The sequence below is a fragment of the Carettochelys insculpta genome, chromosome 15 (assembly GCF_033958435.1).
Source record: "Carettochelys insculpta isolate YL-2023 chromosome 15, ASM3395843v1, whole genome shotgun sequence".
Classification (NCBI taxonomy): domain Eukaryota; kingdom Metazoa; phylum Chordata; order Testudines; family Carettochelyidae; genus Carettochelys; species Carettochelys insculpta.
The window spans coordinates 17,385,842-17,403,135 of record NC_134151.1 but is presented as its reverse complement, the minus strand read 5'-3'; positions in this window follow the sequence as shown (position 1 = coordinate 17,403,135).

The following is a 17,294-nucleotide window of genomic DNA, read 5'->3' as shown; positions in this document are numbered from 1 at the left end:
AGCAAATCTGTCGGTCCCACGGGTTGCAAGCAAACTATGACAAGAAACATGGTCTCAATGTTAACACCTAAGAGGTCTAGAGAACTGGATTCTGCTCCCAATTCTGTCACCAGCTTTATAAGTGACCTAGGGTGAATTACTTAGGGCCATGTTTTCAAAGCTGGCCCCTCACATTGAGTTTTGAACTTGATACACTGTGGATGTGGTTACACTAGAGAGCTTACAGAAGAGCAGTTGCACCTGTGCCATACGGCCACTCTAAGCCGACAGGAGACAGTTTTCCTGTCAACTTAACCCTCCTCCAACCAGTGGTGGTAGCTATGTCAGCAACAGAAGCTCTCCAGTTGGCATAGCATTGTTCACACCAGTGCTTAGGCCTGTTTAACTTACATTACTCAGGAGAATGGGTTATTCAGATTCCTGAGCAACATAAGTTACACCAACACTAGTGGCAGTGCAGACTGAGCACCTGAAAGTGAAGCTCCTGAAATCAGAGACTACTTTTGAAAATGGCAGTCCATATCTTTCTGAAGATTCTCATGTCCATATAGGGTTTCCTGGGGCTTAATTCTCAATAACCTGAAGGGAAGTGAAACAGGTTTTCATGGATTTTTAAATACCACAAATTCTAATGACAGTAATCAGAACAAATTGGGACCAAGAAACAGATTCCCAATACAACCCACCCTTCCATATCTCCAAATGAACCAAAGTTCTATTTTTGGTGGTCTATATTTTTTCTGGCTGCTTGGGCTAAAAATGATACCAGACAGGTACTCACACTCCTTTCTTTAAGCAAAAAGCCCGTAAGTATGAGAATATAAATATACCCTAATAGCGTTGAAATACCACTTCCCTCCTTTCTGAAGTGTAGAGCAGCTGTATACAAATGACACCTTCTTTCTCAACATATTTGCTGCCTTTGAGTCATATCTATATCTTTACTGATCACGACAACTGTTTACTCTTGTTAGCATCTCATAGCCAAAGACAGCAGTGGGAAACAAAGCTGGGTTCTTTTCTACCACATGGATCATGAACATCATTGATCATGATTCACCACTAATTTGTGCAGAAGTAGGAAGAACTCTGCTCAATTTTCAGATACCATATGAAGTTTGTGGCAGCAGCACTTAGCAAAATACATCTTTTTAACATGTGAATGTACTGTGGATGTCATATCACAGAAAAAAACAAACAGGAAATATTAAAATATTACAGGAATTTTTTACACAGTCCTTTCCCTGACTCTGGATTCCCTTTAACTTTGATCCTCACATAGGTTCAAAAGTACGTTTACATCAAGGTCATTGCTTTAGACTCAATAATTCAACAAAACAGTGTTTGAAAGAAAACAAATAGACAATCAGGTCACATTTGAGGCTGTGCGGTTTTGTTATCAATATATGCCATACCATAAACTAGAAAATGACCTCAAATCCAAAAAGGATAAAGCAATTCTGAAAGATAAAACACTTCTACCCTAGAATACTAGGATAACAATTTACAGCAACTAAGACTGTTCAACTGTTTAGCTTTTACATGGTTTCCGAGCCCAAGAAAGTCTAACTCTGCAGCAGACAGACTTTAACCCTGGAACAAACTTTTCAAAGCCATAATAATTCTTCCATTAACCTTTACTTGTTTTTCCAGTTCCTCTCTATTACTGAAGGCTTTTTGTTTTGTTTTCCTCCCCTTCTTCCATTCAAACTTCGCACAAACCTTTCATGTTGGTTGGAAACATATATGGCGTGGAGGTGACAAACAGCCTGGAATTGCCTCTGCTCCACAAAGACTAACCTAAAGACCTAAATTCTTCCCTCACCTCCAATAAGAACTGAGTCATTATTCTAAAAATAAAAAGCTTCATACGGATACCTGACAAGGCTTCTAAGATTCCCTTGCAACAACTAACAGCCTCACCAACACTAATAGGCTACATCTACACTAGAAAGTTTTGTAGACAAAACTGGGGTTTTGTCAACAAAACTTGGGGAGCATCTACACACAAAATGAGCTTTTTTGACAGAAACTGTTGACAAAAAAGCAATGTAGATGCTCCAGGGGGCCCTTTTGTAGACGGAGCGGGTCAAAAGATCGACCCGCTTTTACATGTAGACACGATTTGTTGACAGAAGTTTTGTTGGAACATCTCTTCCAACAGTACCTTCTGTAGACAGGTGCTTCAGGTGCAGACGTAGCCATAGACAATAGGAAACTGTATTTGGTGTATTACCTCAGATGTCAGGGTAACTCATCCACCTTTGCAGAAGCATCAAAGAATGTTGAACTCAGTTCTCAGATGAAACATAAAATAGAGAATAATTTCCAGCCATATTGAAAATGTATTTATGACATTTTAAGTCTGCTAATATTGAAGATTATAGGCAGTCAATAGTTGATTTAAGGAAGGGCCAGAGCAGACTGGATAAATCACTGGAAAGGTCTCTTCCCCACTCTGCTTTATGTTCACTTGGATAACCCACCTGGCTAATGGTTTTCAAAATCAAACTCCTAAAGTGGATTACATAAGTGGTCTGACTCTCAGAAATGACGGCTTTTATCTGTTCCACTGAAATAAGACAAAATTGTGGGATTTCACCACTTTTGAAAATCAGTACTTCTCCCCCACTCCAGAGCCTTACTACTAGGACTAGTCAAATTTTTTCCATCAAAAAAATCCCATTTTTAATTATCTCAAAGAAGTCTTCTGTTGGCAGAACATTTTGGTTTTTCACTGAAAAACCAAAGAATCGAACCTGACTGTTTTTGATTCAGAGATACCACCAGGATTGGGGTGCCCCAAGAGAGTTATGGTTATGTGTTTCATGTCCCATTTTTTCCCCTGGCCAATCCATATTTCCCATGATGCACCACAGGCAGGAACTTCCATGATGCATAGTGGCAACACAGTCACAGGGATTAATGACCATAGTGAGTCATGAAAGTTACAGTCTGGCCCAGGAAGACCAGCCATAAATAAGAATGGAGCATGAAATACGACTCTCAAAGGGCACTGTGATGGCACTTCCAAAATGAAGTGTTTAGTTTTCTTGGGAGAAGGGCTGTTGGTTTTTGGGTTTTTTTTTTCTGAAAATGTAAAAATATTTTTGTTCGAAAAAAATATTACTTTCTACCCAGCTCTCCTCACCGCAGCATCTGCATGTGCTATGAGGCAGACATTCAGAACAGATTCAGAGCAATCCCCTGGGTATACAGTAAAGCCTCAATTTAACAGACTAGTGGGGGGAACAGGTGTCTGTTAATGCCAAAAGTCCATTGAATCCAAATGGTTATTCTGTACCACAATGCACTGACCTTCCCACTCCTGTCCTCTGTCCCCCTCTTCCCTTCCCACCTCCTGCCCCATTCTTCCTCTCACACCTCCAGCTCCCTTTCCCAATTACCAGGAGAGGAGCTGCATGCCAGACTACCTCTTTCCATTTCCTCATGCTCTCCGTGTGCACAGTGCTGTGACTCCTCTGGCCTCGGTGGCCCCAGCTGCTCCCGCAGCCCCCCGCCCTGGTGGCTCCAGAGGTGCTGGTGAGGCACTGGCATTTATTGGGGGGAGGGGGAGCTGGCAGACAGTGTCCTTTATTTCTGAAGTCCATTAAATCAGGGTCCATTAAATCAAAGGTTTACTGTAATTTAAATTCCATTTTCTCCATGGATCTCCAAAATGGCGAAAGCCATATGGGCATAGCCTCACACTGTTTTTACCATGCCAGTGGAGATGAACTTTTCTCAGGAGCAGCTTGCCACCCTTCTATGGCATCTTCCAGAATAGATTTAGGGCAACGAACCCTGTGTCAGCCTCTCTAGTCCAGCACCCCCAGGACCTGACTTGGGCCAAACAAGAGAATTTGCTGGACCACAGGAGGTCAACATTGTCTAGCAGCATTACCAACAATTCCAAGGCTTACTAGGCTCTTAGAAGACATTTAGGGGTAAATTACAACTAAATAACAGAACAGAACACTGAGAAGACGCATTTTATAGGACTGTGGGAAACTTGACTAAGGCCATGATAATTAGACATCTCGCTAAATAAAATCATGCTGGACCACAGCTGCTGCCAGATGAGAAAGTGCCAGACTAGAGAGGTTCACCCCTACATAGACAGGGTTCAATAACAAGTTACGTTGGGCTAATTTCTAACTCGGGTCAGAATCTGTCCGTGTCTGGGTGCTTACCAGGGAATGGAAATGAAGTGAGCAGACCCCACCCCCATTCCTACAGTAGAAGGATATCCAAAGGGCAAAAAGTGAATCCTGTGGTAGGGTTGCAAGTTGGTCAAATGGCGCAAAGAAACAAACCACAGGTGCATTCAGCAAGGGCTTTTCCTCAAAGGACAAAGATATGTAACTAGAAATCAAGTCAAGATAATAAAACTAAAGGAAGAAAAACTCCCCCCAGCCTTAATCTCAATCCAGACCCTATGACCTAGTTCAGTGCAGCCTGGCCTCCTCCTCCCACTTGTCGGCAGAAAGTATTCTCCCCAGAATCCTACAGTCCACAAGAGTCAGTTTACAATCTTGCAGTGAGCATCTGCGTGAGATAACTGAGGTTAGTCCTGATGAGGGAGTGCCTTCATACTCTGTGGTAAGGGCCTTCTGAGTGGAGGCTACTGATCTATCAACTTCACTCCACCAGAGAGCTGGCTGAACTCGACCCTTATACCTTTAAGCCCAGTTTTTTGGTCAAGCCTTCTTCTAATAGAGTGATAGATTCATCCCAGCAATATCCTTCTAGATGTCCACCATCTAGACGGGCTACCACTTGAAGGGAGTTGCTTTCACTGAAGAAAAGGAAAAGGGAATGGAGGTCCCTCTTAAGGACACCAGCTCCTAATTTAAATCCTCTCAAGCCTTGGAAAGACTCTCACGGATTTTAGGAAAGCTTGCAGCAGGCACCTGACGAATCACTAGTTATGTCATGCATGTAAATATCTGTGATAGAAACAATGAATACCACCTATATAAGCAGACATGAAAACGTCTATTAATCTGAACAGATTATCATGGTTCAAATTCATGTCTGTCTTCAACAGGGCTACACGTGGCTTTTGCTTACACTCTAGCATGGCGGCATCTATTCATTTACTTACTGAAAAAGATCTACAGAATTGGGTTTTGCCCATGAAGGCTCATGACCTAATAAGTTTGTTAGTCTCTAAGGTGTCACACAGCACAGCTTATTATTTGTGAAACTGCAGACTGGCATGCCTAGCCCTCTGAGACTTAAAGGGTGCATCTACACTTGCATTCCTCTTTTGAAAGAGGCATGCAAATGAGGGAACTCAAAATGCAAATGAGGTACATATTTGCATATTCTTATTTTGAAAGAACTTCTTTCGAAACAAGAAAACCAGTGTAGATGCTGCTCTTTTGAAAGTAAACCCCATCTTCGAAAAAATCTTTCTTCCCTTTATTTAATGGGAAGAAGATTCTTTCGAAGATAGGGTTTACTTTCAAAAGAGCAGCATCTACACTGGTTTGCTTCTTTCGAAAGCGCTTCTTTCAAAATAAGAATATGCAAATGGCATGCTAAATATGTAAATATGCGCCTCATTTGCATTTTCGATTTTCCTCATTTGCATACCTCTTTCGAAAGAGGAAGGCAAGTGTAGACGGACCCAAAAAGTGTTCAAACTATATTATTATTACTACATCTCAGCCAATATTGCAGGCAAGATTCTTGAGACTCATTCTCTTCTTTCCCTCTCTTATGAAGGTGGTAGTTTTATGGAAAGAGGAAAACAGCTATTAAAGCAAATGAGAAAAGGGGGGAACAACTGAAAAAGGGATTGGCCAGAATGGCAGCACCTGAAGATATTCCTGTTAGGTGGAGGGGAAAACAAAAGAGGCAGAGCTTGTGTCAGGTTTCACTAGCCCTCTTGGCTCACTTCCTGCCTGTGAACTATTGTCAATTACCATCTTCTTTGTTCTAGTCTTTAAGTTGCAGCACTGTTTGTGAGGGATTGTTTTCCTTTCTCCCCTCAACTTAAAACGTGTTCGTAAATTTTATGCCAACTGCCAGTTGTTTATTTGTGTCAAAGGGAAGATTTTAAAGACAGTCGATCCATAAAAATCCAGTTGAATGGATTTTGTTTTGCTAACACATAGCTTCCTCTTTTCTTAAGAGATGACTCCATTAACAGGAGAATTTTCACATTAATATTAAAATGTGTGAGATTTTTAATTGGAATTTTCCTAATTGAAACATTAAAGAACTTGTATTCCAGCCACACAAAAATCAGCTCCCTTTTCAAGAAAATCCTGGCAATTCAAGACCTCCAGAGTGAGATTATAACAAAAAAGCAGTCATGTAGCACTTTAAAGACTAACAAAATATTTTAATAGGTAATGAGCTTTCATGGGACAGACACACTTCAGATCATAGCCTTACCAGAACAGACTCAATATGTAAAGCACAGAGGTCCAAAAATTGTTATCAAGGCGACAAATCAGAAAAATTGTTATGAAGGCTGGCAGATCAGAAGAGCAGAGGGACAGCGGGCACGTGGGGTAGGGGTGGGGAGTTAAGATAAAAGTTAAATAAAGCATCAAAGGATGCAGTAGAGTCCTTCTAATGGGTCAGATAATTACTGTCCCTGTTCAAACCACATGCTAATGTGTTGAATTTGAATATGAATGTTAGTTCTGAGCATTCCCTCTGTAGCATGTTGTTAAAGAGCCTTTTCAGTAGAACACAAACTCTCAGGGCTTTAACAGAATGGCCCACTCCATTAAAGTGCTGGCTGACAGGTTTGTGCATCTGAAGATTTTTTATGTCTGTTCTACGTCCATTCATTCTTTGTCGGAGAGTGTTTGCAGTCTGTCCTATATACATGGTGTGTGGGCATTGTTGGCACATGATGGCATATACGTTAGTTGAGGAACAGGAGAATGTGCCTGCAATTCTGTAATTAGCATGGTTAGGTCCCATGATGGTATCTCCAAAACAGACATACGGACAAAGTGGGCAACGGGGATAGTTGCAAGGAAAAGTTTCAGGATTAGTATTATTGTGGTATAGGCTGTGGTTGCTAGTGAGAAGCCTCATAAGGTTGGGAGGTTGTCTATAGGAAAGAACAGGCCTGTCACCTAGGGCCTTCTGGAGTGTGGCATCATGATTTAGGATAGGTTGTGAGGCATTAATGCTCTTTTGTACTCTTTCAGACACATCCCCCCGCCCCCCGTCCTTTCATGGCTTTAGCAGTGAAGCAGTTTGGGGAAGACTTAGATCCTGCAGTGACCCTGAGTGAAGCCCATAGCTATACATGTGTGTACATTTTAACTCTGAGGCCCAGAGGGGTGTTTTGGATTCTTTAAGGGCTGCAGCAACGGACCACATATTTTCCACCATCTAGTGCTAGTGGTCTAAGGTCATTTCATGACCTGAAGACACAAAATACCAGGCTCTTGTCCTCTATAGTGTTAGAGTCCCTTCCAGCTGGAACTATGATCAGTTATTTGGACTTACATTCAACATACAGTCCCCTTTTTCTGCGCTTGAGGAGGAAGGAAATGAGGAAAGGCTGGGCAGGGACATTACAAGGCTATACCTTGGAGTCAGCAGCTATCCTTCTGTTAAAGATATGCACTCTCCTCTCTCAAGTCCCTGGAGAGACCAAATCTTTCCTTCAGAGCAGAATCTACATTCTTCCGGGTCTCAAAACCTGAAGAGTCTGTTGGGATGTGATATATAGAGAATGTATAGTTACCCATCACTCAGTCAATTAAGTTGAGAGCTTAATATTCAACCCGTAGAAGATGCTGGGTAACTAAATTCCAATGAGGGGAAAATATCTGTTGCATACATTGGAGCAAGGTCTGACAGAGAGGAGTCACGATAAGTCAAGAGGAAGCCAAGAGTGGAGTGGAAATGAGGAAATCAGAAAAGAGTGGAGAAGAATGGGGGAGGATAGAGAGTCAAGGCAGCACACACAAAGAAGGGCAGCTGGGAAAGAAGGAGAAAGATTGTACAAAACTAATCTGAGTGGAAACTAGTAACATAAGAATAGTCGAAGAGACAGGTGCAGACAAAAATCAGAAGGAAACTTGTTTGAGGAGGGGAGATTACAAACAAAGGAAAATGAAGTGGTGTTGCTTTTAACTTCCAGAAAGTTATGTGCCATAATGTCACTAAGTGTTAGTGTGGTATTAGAAGGCAAGACTGCCCACAGAAGGGTAGGCTGACATCTCCACATTCATGTGGTCTTTGTACATGTCAAGTATCAAGGAGAGAGTAATCTTGTTTGATGTTTTGTTTGCCTAATACTGGATTTTTGGCTCTCTCTCTGTGTGTGTGTGTGTGTGTGTGTGTGTGTGTGTGTGTGTGTGTGTGTGAGAGAGAGAGAGAGAGAGAGAGAGAGAGAGAGAGAGAGAGAGAGAGAGAGAGAGAGAGAGTTCTCTTTTTCCTATTGATTTAACAGAACATGATTCATCACTGGCAGTTTCTTCTACCACAGCAATCCAGAAAAACTTTAAACTCCTTGCTTGGTTTAAACCTCACTCAAAGCTCTCATTTGAGTCACTGTGGGTTTTGCTTGAGTAAGGACAAAACTAGAGATAGGAATCCAGACTTGGGCTCAGCTAGGCAAGCTAGCCAGGAAGGTATTTTCTCTCCTCCACTCTCAACATCATTGTTACGAAGTAAGTGTGATTTGGTTTTAGTTGTTTGTTTTTATAAGTTTTTAAAAATCAGGAAAATGCATTTGGGATTTCAGTCCTTTCCTGAAAAGAGATCCCGTCATCCACACACACATAGAGCTCACTGCAGTCTCTTCACTGTTGATAATCTGGCTATCCTGGGAGATAACCAAGTGTACTCTTTATTACAACCCTGCATTATACCACAAAACAAAGCACATGCTTCCAGATGAGATTGTTGTTTCTGCATTCAGCACATCAACAGCAGATGCCATAGTACATTCTGCATGTCAAAAGAACCAACAGTAATCACATTTGAAAAGCCATGTAACTAGGGTACAGATTGGGTGGAAAATGCAGTTACACACTCACGTGATCCCTTGTGAGTTTCTTGAAGCTTGTTCTTTTAACATGTCATTCCACTAGGTTTTCCAGTAAATGCAAATGTTAATGACCGTGGTATGAAACATTCTGTACCCCACTGGAATTAAATGTCAAACCAGCAGTTCTAGATATATCACAGTGAATAATTTATCCAGTAATATACCACATTCCTAAAGGGTGCTTAAGCAACACGACATGCTGAGAACATTTGTGAGTGACTGTAGCGTGCCTCAGATTTTGGTAAAAGCCAAAGAGTAAATGACCTTGAGCACCAAAGATGTTCAATTAATTCTTTGAAACAGACTACCTAGAAGGCACATAGTACTAGGGAAATGGAACATTAACATAAGGGGAACAATCGCATGAATTTACAGGGCGCTGTAGACAACCATGCAGTACTCCCAACATCCAAACATGTCCAGTGTTCCAAAGCCATTTCATAGCAACCATCAGGTATATGAAACATCAAAAAAACTAAAACATATAATTGAAATGGGGCCTAACTGCAATTATGATCCAATTTTCAAATACACCCCAGTATGGAGTTCTTTGGTTCAGGCATTTCTGCTTTTGAAGCCAACTCCAGGTCTACCAATTCCCATATTCTCTTTCATATGGTTCTAAGAGATTGCTCAGAAGGCTTTCGAGGTGCCATGTATCCCAGTGTCACCAGCATATGGATGGCATGCAACTTTATATCTTTGCAACTGCTATAACCTCCAGTGTCTAGAACAAATAAGCCGACAAAATGGAAGAGAAAAGTGATGTGAACAGAAGAAATTGCTTTCAGGAGCTGGCCAATACACTGGCATCACCTCTGATTGAGGGCTTCCAATCCTCTCCTCTGTCTCACAGATCTTGACACTGTATTCCATTTCTTTTTCACTTCTGAGATACACAATTGCAAGTTGCTTTACATGGTGTGAGGGTGATAAATCAATATCACACAGAAGCAAGTACTCATTCATCAATCAGCAGCCCATTTCTCCACGTGTTCTACAGGCTCCCCATTTACTTCCAGACTGAATTCAAAGTCCTGGCCCTAGCTATCTCCATCTGCAACTCACCAAATCAAATGCAGTCCACATGGCTAAACCACCTGGTTTAGGGTCTGGGGTGCAAAGGACTGTAAGATCCTAAGTGTGGAACTCCTTGTAAAAAAATTCAGATTGAGTCCCAGCCCAATCATATTCAGACCAAATGCAAGAACAATCTTTTCAGTAACACTTTCTCTCAGAAGCAGCCCCTCTACAGAATCAATGATCAGTTGTGATAGTGAGATATAAGAAAAGATTCCAGGCTGCATCTGCTGTGCTTTCTGCTCAGAAAATCATCTTTTGACCAGAGAACTGAGCATTTTGATCTGAAAAATTCTTAGAATGTTATCTTAACAAGTTACTTTTATAAGTAACAACACTTTAAAAATATACGTATAGTCCCTCGGCCAGAAAATGCATGAGCACATGTTCATCTCTAAATATCTGAGCACTCCCTTTGACTTGCAAGGGACTTTCTGGATCATTGTCATGGTGTTGTGAATGCTGTCTAATTGTAGACCTAATTATAGTAGTACTTAGTACAGGAAGTTGCTTGTGGTTTATGTGACTCAGAATCTTTAACTAGATAGATGTTGGTTATATCTGCTTTGGCACAGTGGTAAGTAAAAAAAAAACATAGGGAATGATTATCAGCAATAAAACTCATGTCCATTTTCTAAGCTAATGAGAATATATATTAAATATACTCAATTCCAATATCCTCATTAGTGTAGAATACAAATACTGAGCTCAGTTTTCATGTTATGGCAAGTGAAGATTATGAGGCATTCATTATTTAGCGTGACTGCTCTGCAATGTACCTGGTTTGTTTGGAAGAAGGACTCAAAGACTGAGATTTATTAAAATCTTATTAAACCTCTGCATTGCAACAAAATCCAGCTTCATTTCCACTCCCTGAATCTTTTGTCTTCCTGTCCTGAGACAATGGGGAAATAACACCAAAAGCATCACATTCTTCAAATACTAAACAAAAACATTATTCTATTATAGATGACATTAGCACCCTTAGCACTAGTCTGTGTCTCTACCTGTTTTACAATCCAGCCTCATCAGAGATTTTTCTACAGCTTTCTGCTGATTGACTTCCTGTTGTGAAATTAAACAAACTATATATTATGTGGGGAAGGAAATGCCTATTTCATAGACTGCCTACCACAATGAGGCCATGACCTCTAGAAGCTACCATCATAAAACAGTAAAGAATCACAACAGGGAAAAAAAAGAAAAGAAAAAAAGACTACAGCTATCTTCCCATTCTCTCTGCATCGCAAATCAGTGCTTAAAAGCTCCTGCCTCACAGAAAGTTGTCTGGTTCCCAATTCAGCTTGTCTTTTGGTTAGTTGGTGTCAAGAAAATACAACACAACCCCCAGGAAGCCATAACCACCTTATTGGCTTCTGGGCTGGAAAGAATCTCCAAAGTCATCTGCTTTCAGTCATTCCAAAACAAGTTCTGAAGAGTCAATTGTTTTCAGCTTTGAAGAATAAACACAGAAGCTACTATTCTCCTAATTTCCAGAAATTTTCTGTTGTGGGTAGATGTAGTTTAGGATTGTAGTTTGAGCGCCTTGTTCTCATCCAAAGAGTTTTGCAATATAAATTACCTCATTTTTACTGACTTGGATAACTGCTTCCCCGGAGGGGGGAGGGGGGCACATGTAAAGTCTGCAAGATTAATTCCCCCTTACCCTATCTCTTAAAAAAAACTTGGAACAACTCATAGTGATTAATCTCACTTGATATTTCTTTGGTTCTTTATTTGTTGATTTAAAGGCATTTGTTTCATGACTGATTGTTTTCAGTTTCTTGGGGAGCTGTCACAGATCTGTATTTCACTGAGATTTGATTTGGCGTCCAAAAATTATTGGATTATTATGCTTCTTGTTTTTACAGATCTTAGTTTAGTGACTGGTTGAGATGGTTCTCTGAAAACCATAGTTTCAGTTTCACATATATATTTTCAGATCAAGAAAAGACTTGCCTGTGTTGCTGTGGGTGAATTATAAGAAGTTATAAGAAAGAGATGGTCTAATTCTTTAAGGAACCATGGTGTCCACACTGTACATAAATGCAAAATCTCTGGGCCAAATGTGTGTAATTCCAGTGACTTTACTGATGGTATGTTATGAATTAGGCCCTAAGAGTAGCATCACCTGCAATGTGAGTTAAACCGTTCAGATTTTTCACTTCATTAAGGCGAGGTTCTGACACCCACACCCACAATGAGTAGAACTTTAGTGACAGATTTTTTCAAACCACTTCGGCAGCTAACGCCTCCTGATTTCAATCTAAATACTCTTTAAAAAAACCTGGCCCTTGGTCTGTGAAGTTCAAAATAAACAGGGACCACATCTAGGGTAAGGTACTACTCTGTGAAAGGGTAGCAGAATCCAGCCTTAGGTAAGTACAACAAGGAAAATAAACAATAACCTCAAAAATAAGAAGAGTAGGAGAGACAGAACATCTTGAAGCTTCCCATCTTCATCCTCCAACTTCCTTAGCCTATTGTATGCCTTTGATGCTGCCAACCATGTTCTCCTTGAAATGTCTTCCCTGGGTTTTCATGACTCCATCATCTTCTGATTCTTCTCTTACCGTTCAGATGCTGTCCAGTCTCTTTTGGCATGTCTTCTTCCTTCCCAGACCCTCTTTTGGTAGGAGTCCCTCAGTGCTCCATGCTCTCCTCTTCTCTCTCTACACCAGATTACCATGTGAGCTCATCTACAAACACAACTTTAGCTATCCCCTTTATGATGAGGGCTCTCTCTATTCAGAACCTCTCTCCTGCCCTCCAGACTAAATGATCTGCTGGTCTTCAACATCCATTCACGCATGTTGAGCTATCGCTTGAAACACAGAATGGGAAAGCCCTGTTGGCTTTCAGAATCCATTTACCAGCATGTGTACAATAAAGTTCCTCAGAAGAGAACATCTTAGATATTGCCATGTGTTTTCATTTCTTCCTGTTGCATACAAGACTGACAGGTTTTGCCAGTTTCCAGAAAAGATTGTATCATCTTTCCAGGAGGTGCAGAGAGATGTTTAAAATACAGGGAGGGTCCTGCACTGCAGGTGAGAGATAGTGACGTAAAATTCTGTTTCATTTGTTGATTAAATATTAAAACTTGGGAGGGATCTACTCCAGCCAAGCTGGAGTCCCACTCTTCCCCGCCCATAGCGCTCCTGAAGCCGCCATGGACTGGGGTTGCTCTGGCCAGAATGGAGCACTCATGTCCGCAGTGCTCCCAGGCCTGCTGCAGATGAGGGCTGATCCAGCCACGCTGGAGCACCCCTGTCCACAGCAGACGCTGCAGGGCTGGAGCAGACCCCTGTCCATGGCAGACCCTGCAGGGCTGGAGCAGACCCCTGTCCATGGCACGCTGGGGGCTACTTCAGCCCCTACCATTTTACTGGTTAACCGTTAATATCCCTAGTGGGAGGCCCAGGTGATAAGGGGGGGGGGCAGTCTGGTTAGGTCCTGCCCCCAGGAGGGGGAATAAACCCTTCCACCAAAGGCTGTGATAAAGTAAGGAGGTCTCACCTGAGGGTGAGGTGTTGGAGAGCAAATCTGCCCCACAAACACCCCACAGAAGCTCTTTGCCTGGAGGACTTGGCTGTTGCCACAGAACATAGACAGGGACTTCTTCTGCAACACTACACTCTCACACCCTTTCTGGTACTACTGGATTGCCTGCCCCGAATGGGCTGGCAAGCCAAACTGTGGTCTGGCCCTGGCCTCGTTGGTTGCTCCAGCTCCTCATCCTGCTTCAGTATGAAAAGTAGAAGCTATTCATTAATTTCAAGATTGTCTCCACACAAAACCCTTTGTCTGATCATCAAATTTCTTTCCTCTCAGACGTGTACACGCTGACTTTATCCATATGCAATGTACAGGCTAGGGCCCTGATCCAGAAGAGTGGCAAAACTACAATGGTGCAGTTGCCCCAGAGACCATGAGGTTGTACGGCCCAGTCAAAAGGGCTTCTGGATAAGAATGGAACCTGATGCCTGTTTGGGTAAAGGGGGCAGCTGGAAAGGGAGTCCTTTCCATGAGGATGGCCCCAAGCCACAGCTGGAAGCAGCTGATAATGGTGCACAGAGAAGGCCTGGGGAGAATCTAATTGAACAGGGCTGACTAGCTGTAAGCCTCTTTGTTGCTTAAAGGCACAAGCCATCTTGTTACACCTCTTTTAGTCTTTTCCTTTCCCCATGGTGTCCTGTCATAATATCTGAAATTGAGCCCAGTAGTGTTCAGCATAATGTATTTTGACATGTGTTTTACCAGCATACCCAGTATCTTTTTCTTAGACTTTGGATCCGTGGTCAAACCTCTGTGGCATACTTCAGACTAAAACCTAGTCTACACTGGAAATTTACTTCACTACAGTTGCATACCTCAGGGGTATGAAAAGCCTACAGTGCTCAGAGACAGAAACCCCAGTGCAGACCAAGCTAAGGCTACAAAGAATTCTTCTATTGACTTCACTGCAATCTCTCAAAGAGTGAGTTACCTAGGCCGATGAGTTACCTAGGCCGATGGGAGATTCGCTCCCATTGGTGTAGGTAGGGTCTGCATGGAAGCACAACAGCAGCACTGACACAACAATACAGCTTCCTTGCTGTAGCATCTAGCGTATAGACATATCCTAAGCCTTCTGTCAGCAGCTGCAACTCAGACTAGTGAGGTTGGACCCACCCATAAATTCCTGTAGTTCAAGCTTCAGATGTATAATTAAGAGTCATTTGCCTACTCTTGTTCATGCCTCTGTAGATTTTTCATATTTGGATTCCTTTGCTCTATATCACTTGCTCATCCTCTAAACTTAGTGCCACCTGTACCATACCAGCAATAATTTCTTCTTCTACATCATGGAAGTCCCAGGTGGAATTAAACTGTACCCATTTAAAAAAATTGGAGGCGTAGCCGTGTTAGTCTGGATCTGTAACAGCAACGAAGGGTCCTGTGGCACCTTATAGACTAACAAAACTTTTCTGTTAGTCTATAAGGTGCCACAGGACCCTTCGTTGCATTTAAAAAAAGTATCTCTGGTATGCCACTTCTCCTCCTCCTCCTCTTGTGCACCACTGTGATGTGCTTTCCTCCACCCAATTAGTTCTTCGTCCACAATGCCACCTGTCCCATTCCCATTTACCTTGTGCATTAGCCTACTTATTGACAGTAGCGTGCCAAACACCGCATCCTGTTTGCCACTTCAGCTTTCTAGTCTGCACATTATCTCCCATTTTTGGTTTTTACAAAAAAAAAAAAAGATACAAACTCCATTCAGTCTAGCAACTGAACAAAATGGTTGGCAATGCCGCAGGGCATTCCTCTTTGATATACGCGCATATCTCTTAGAACTAGAAGGGACCTCGAGAGATCATCAAGTCCCGTCCCCTCCCCTCAGCACTATCTATAACAGATTTTTATTTTTTTAATACTATGTGCCCCAGACCATTAAATGGCCTCTTGAAGGATTGAGCTCACAGCCCTGGGTTTACAAGGCTAATGCTTTTGAGAAAGAGCACAACCCACAATTGTGGAGAAAGCTGTTCACAGCTCTCAAATCATGCTTTAATTGTGACAACGGGTGCCACAAAGGCTCATTAGAGGCAGCAAACCTAATTCATGCCTGACACAGCCCCACTGACTTCAAGAGGGTTGCACCAGGTGCAGATTTAGCCCCACATGTGAGATCCCACAAAGCCGTAGGACAGGCCCATGTCACATTTCAGTAATCACAGCTGGATAAAGCAGCAAAGCATTTCCATCTCTCAAACTGCCAACAACCCTGGATTGGCCCTGGTTTTGTTTACTCTCTATACTGAATGAAACACAGGAACTGCCATGCTGGAACAGACCCAATTATCCACTTACTCTTACAGCCCATCTCCAGAAGGGGCCAATCCATGATGCTTAAAAGGAAAGTTACAATCTGCCTCCCTGCCCCCATTAAGACAACCACAATGCATCTGGGTCAACTGTGCAATATTATATCCTGCACCCAGAAAGTTGCACAAAACTGTCCCACAATTACTAATATTACACAATTTTAATTAATATTATTCCAGTGAAATGTCACCTTGACACCAGCTTGTGATCTGCTCATGCCCTGAAGCCTGAGGATTGATATCCCATGTCATGTCCTTTTATCCTGACTAATTTAACTGCCAGTGCTATTTTTATTAAAATACATATCATATCTGTGGATCCTTACTGTAGCCTGCAGCATTGGTTTCCACAAATTAATTTAACATTTAATTAAATGGTAGCTCCTTTTACTTATCTTCTTATATGTGTTGTTTTCTAAATTTATTTTTGTGTCTTCTCTTACTTTTGCAGAAGGCACATAGGATCCTTTCCCAGAGCTATTCATTATTTCACAGAGCTCTGTTCCTCTTCCCTTGTCTCACTGTCTCCAAAATAATCCTGATCTTTTTAATTTCTTCTTGAAGAATTGCTCACCCCAAGACATTTTAGGTTTGTTTGTTTATTTTTCTCTTCTATATTTGTTCCTTGTGTTGTTGAATAAATGTTAGTGATCAAAGAATTGAATCGGAAAGCTTTGCTTTAAACCAAGATTCTAATATCAACTCCTTGAAAATAATTGTTATGTGCCACTGAAGTTAACAAAACAAAGCAGTAGATTAGGAAAAATATTAAGATTAGAATGATAACTCTGAGCTTGCTATTCCTGAAGAGGGCCTGGGGAAAGCTGACCCCAAAAGCTACTGACACTAAAGAGATTAATCAGATTTCTCTCTAAACATTAGATATTTATTTTATGGATGTGTCACTTTCCATGATCCGAAGTGGAATTCACAGTCAAGGGCTGATAGAGGGGAAACTTAAAAAAAAAAACAAAAAAAAAACAAAAAACACCTCTCTCTTTCTTTTGGCTTGATTTTTTTCCTCCAAACAGCAATTTTGCAACTTTTCAAAAGAAAAGAAAAATACCATCAAATCCAAAGTTTGACCAATTTCTGCCATCCACATTGAACACTCGCTCCATAAAGTCTACTGTTCTGACCCTAATGGAACATAGTAACCCCCGGACTTTTCCATCAGTCGATTAATAAAGGATTTCCCACCGCCCCACCCCCTTTTTCTTGGTTTTAAATCAGTGAAACATGAAAACGTGCAGCTTATTCCAATTTAGCTTATTCCGATTCCAATATGAGAACATTTAGCTTATTCC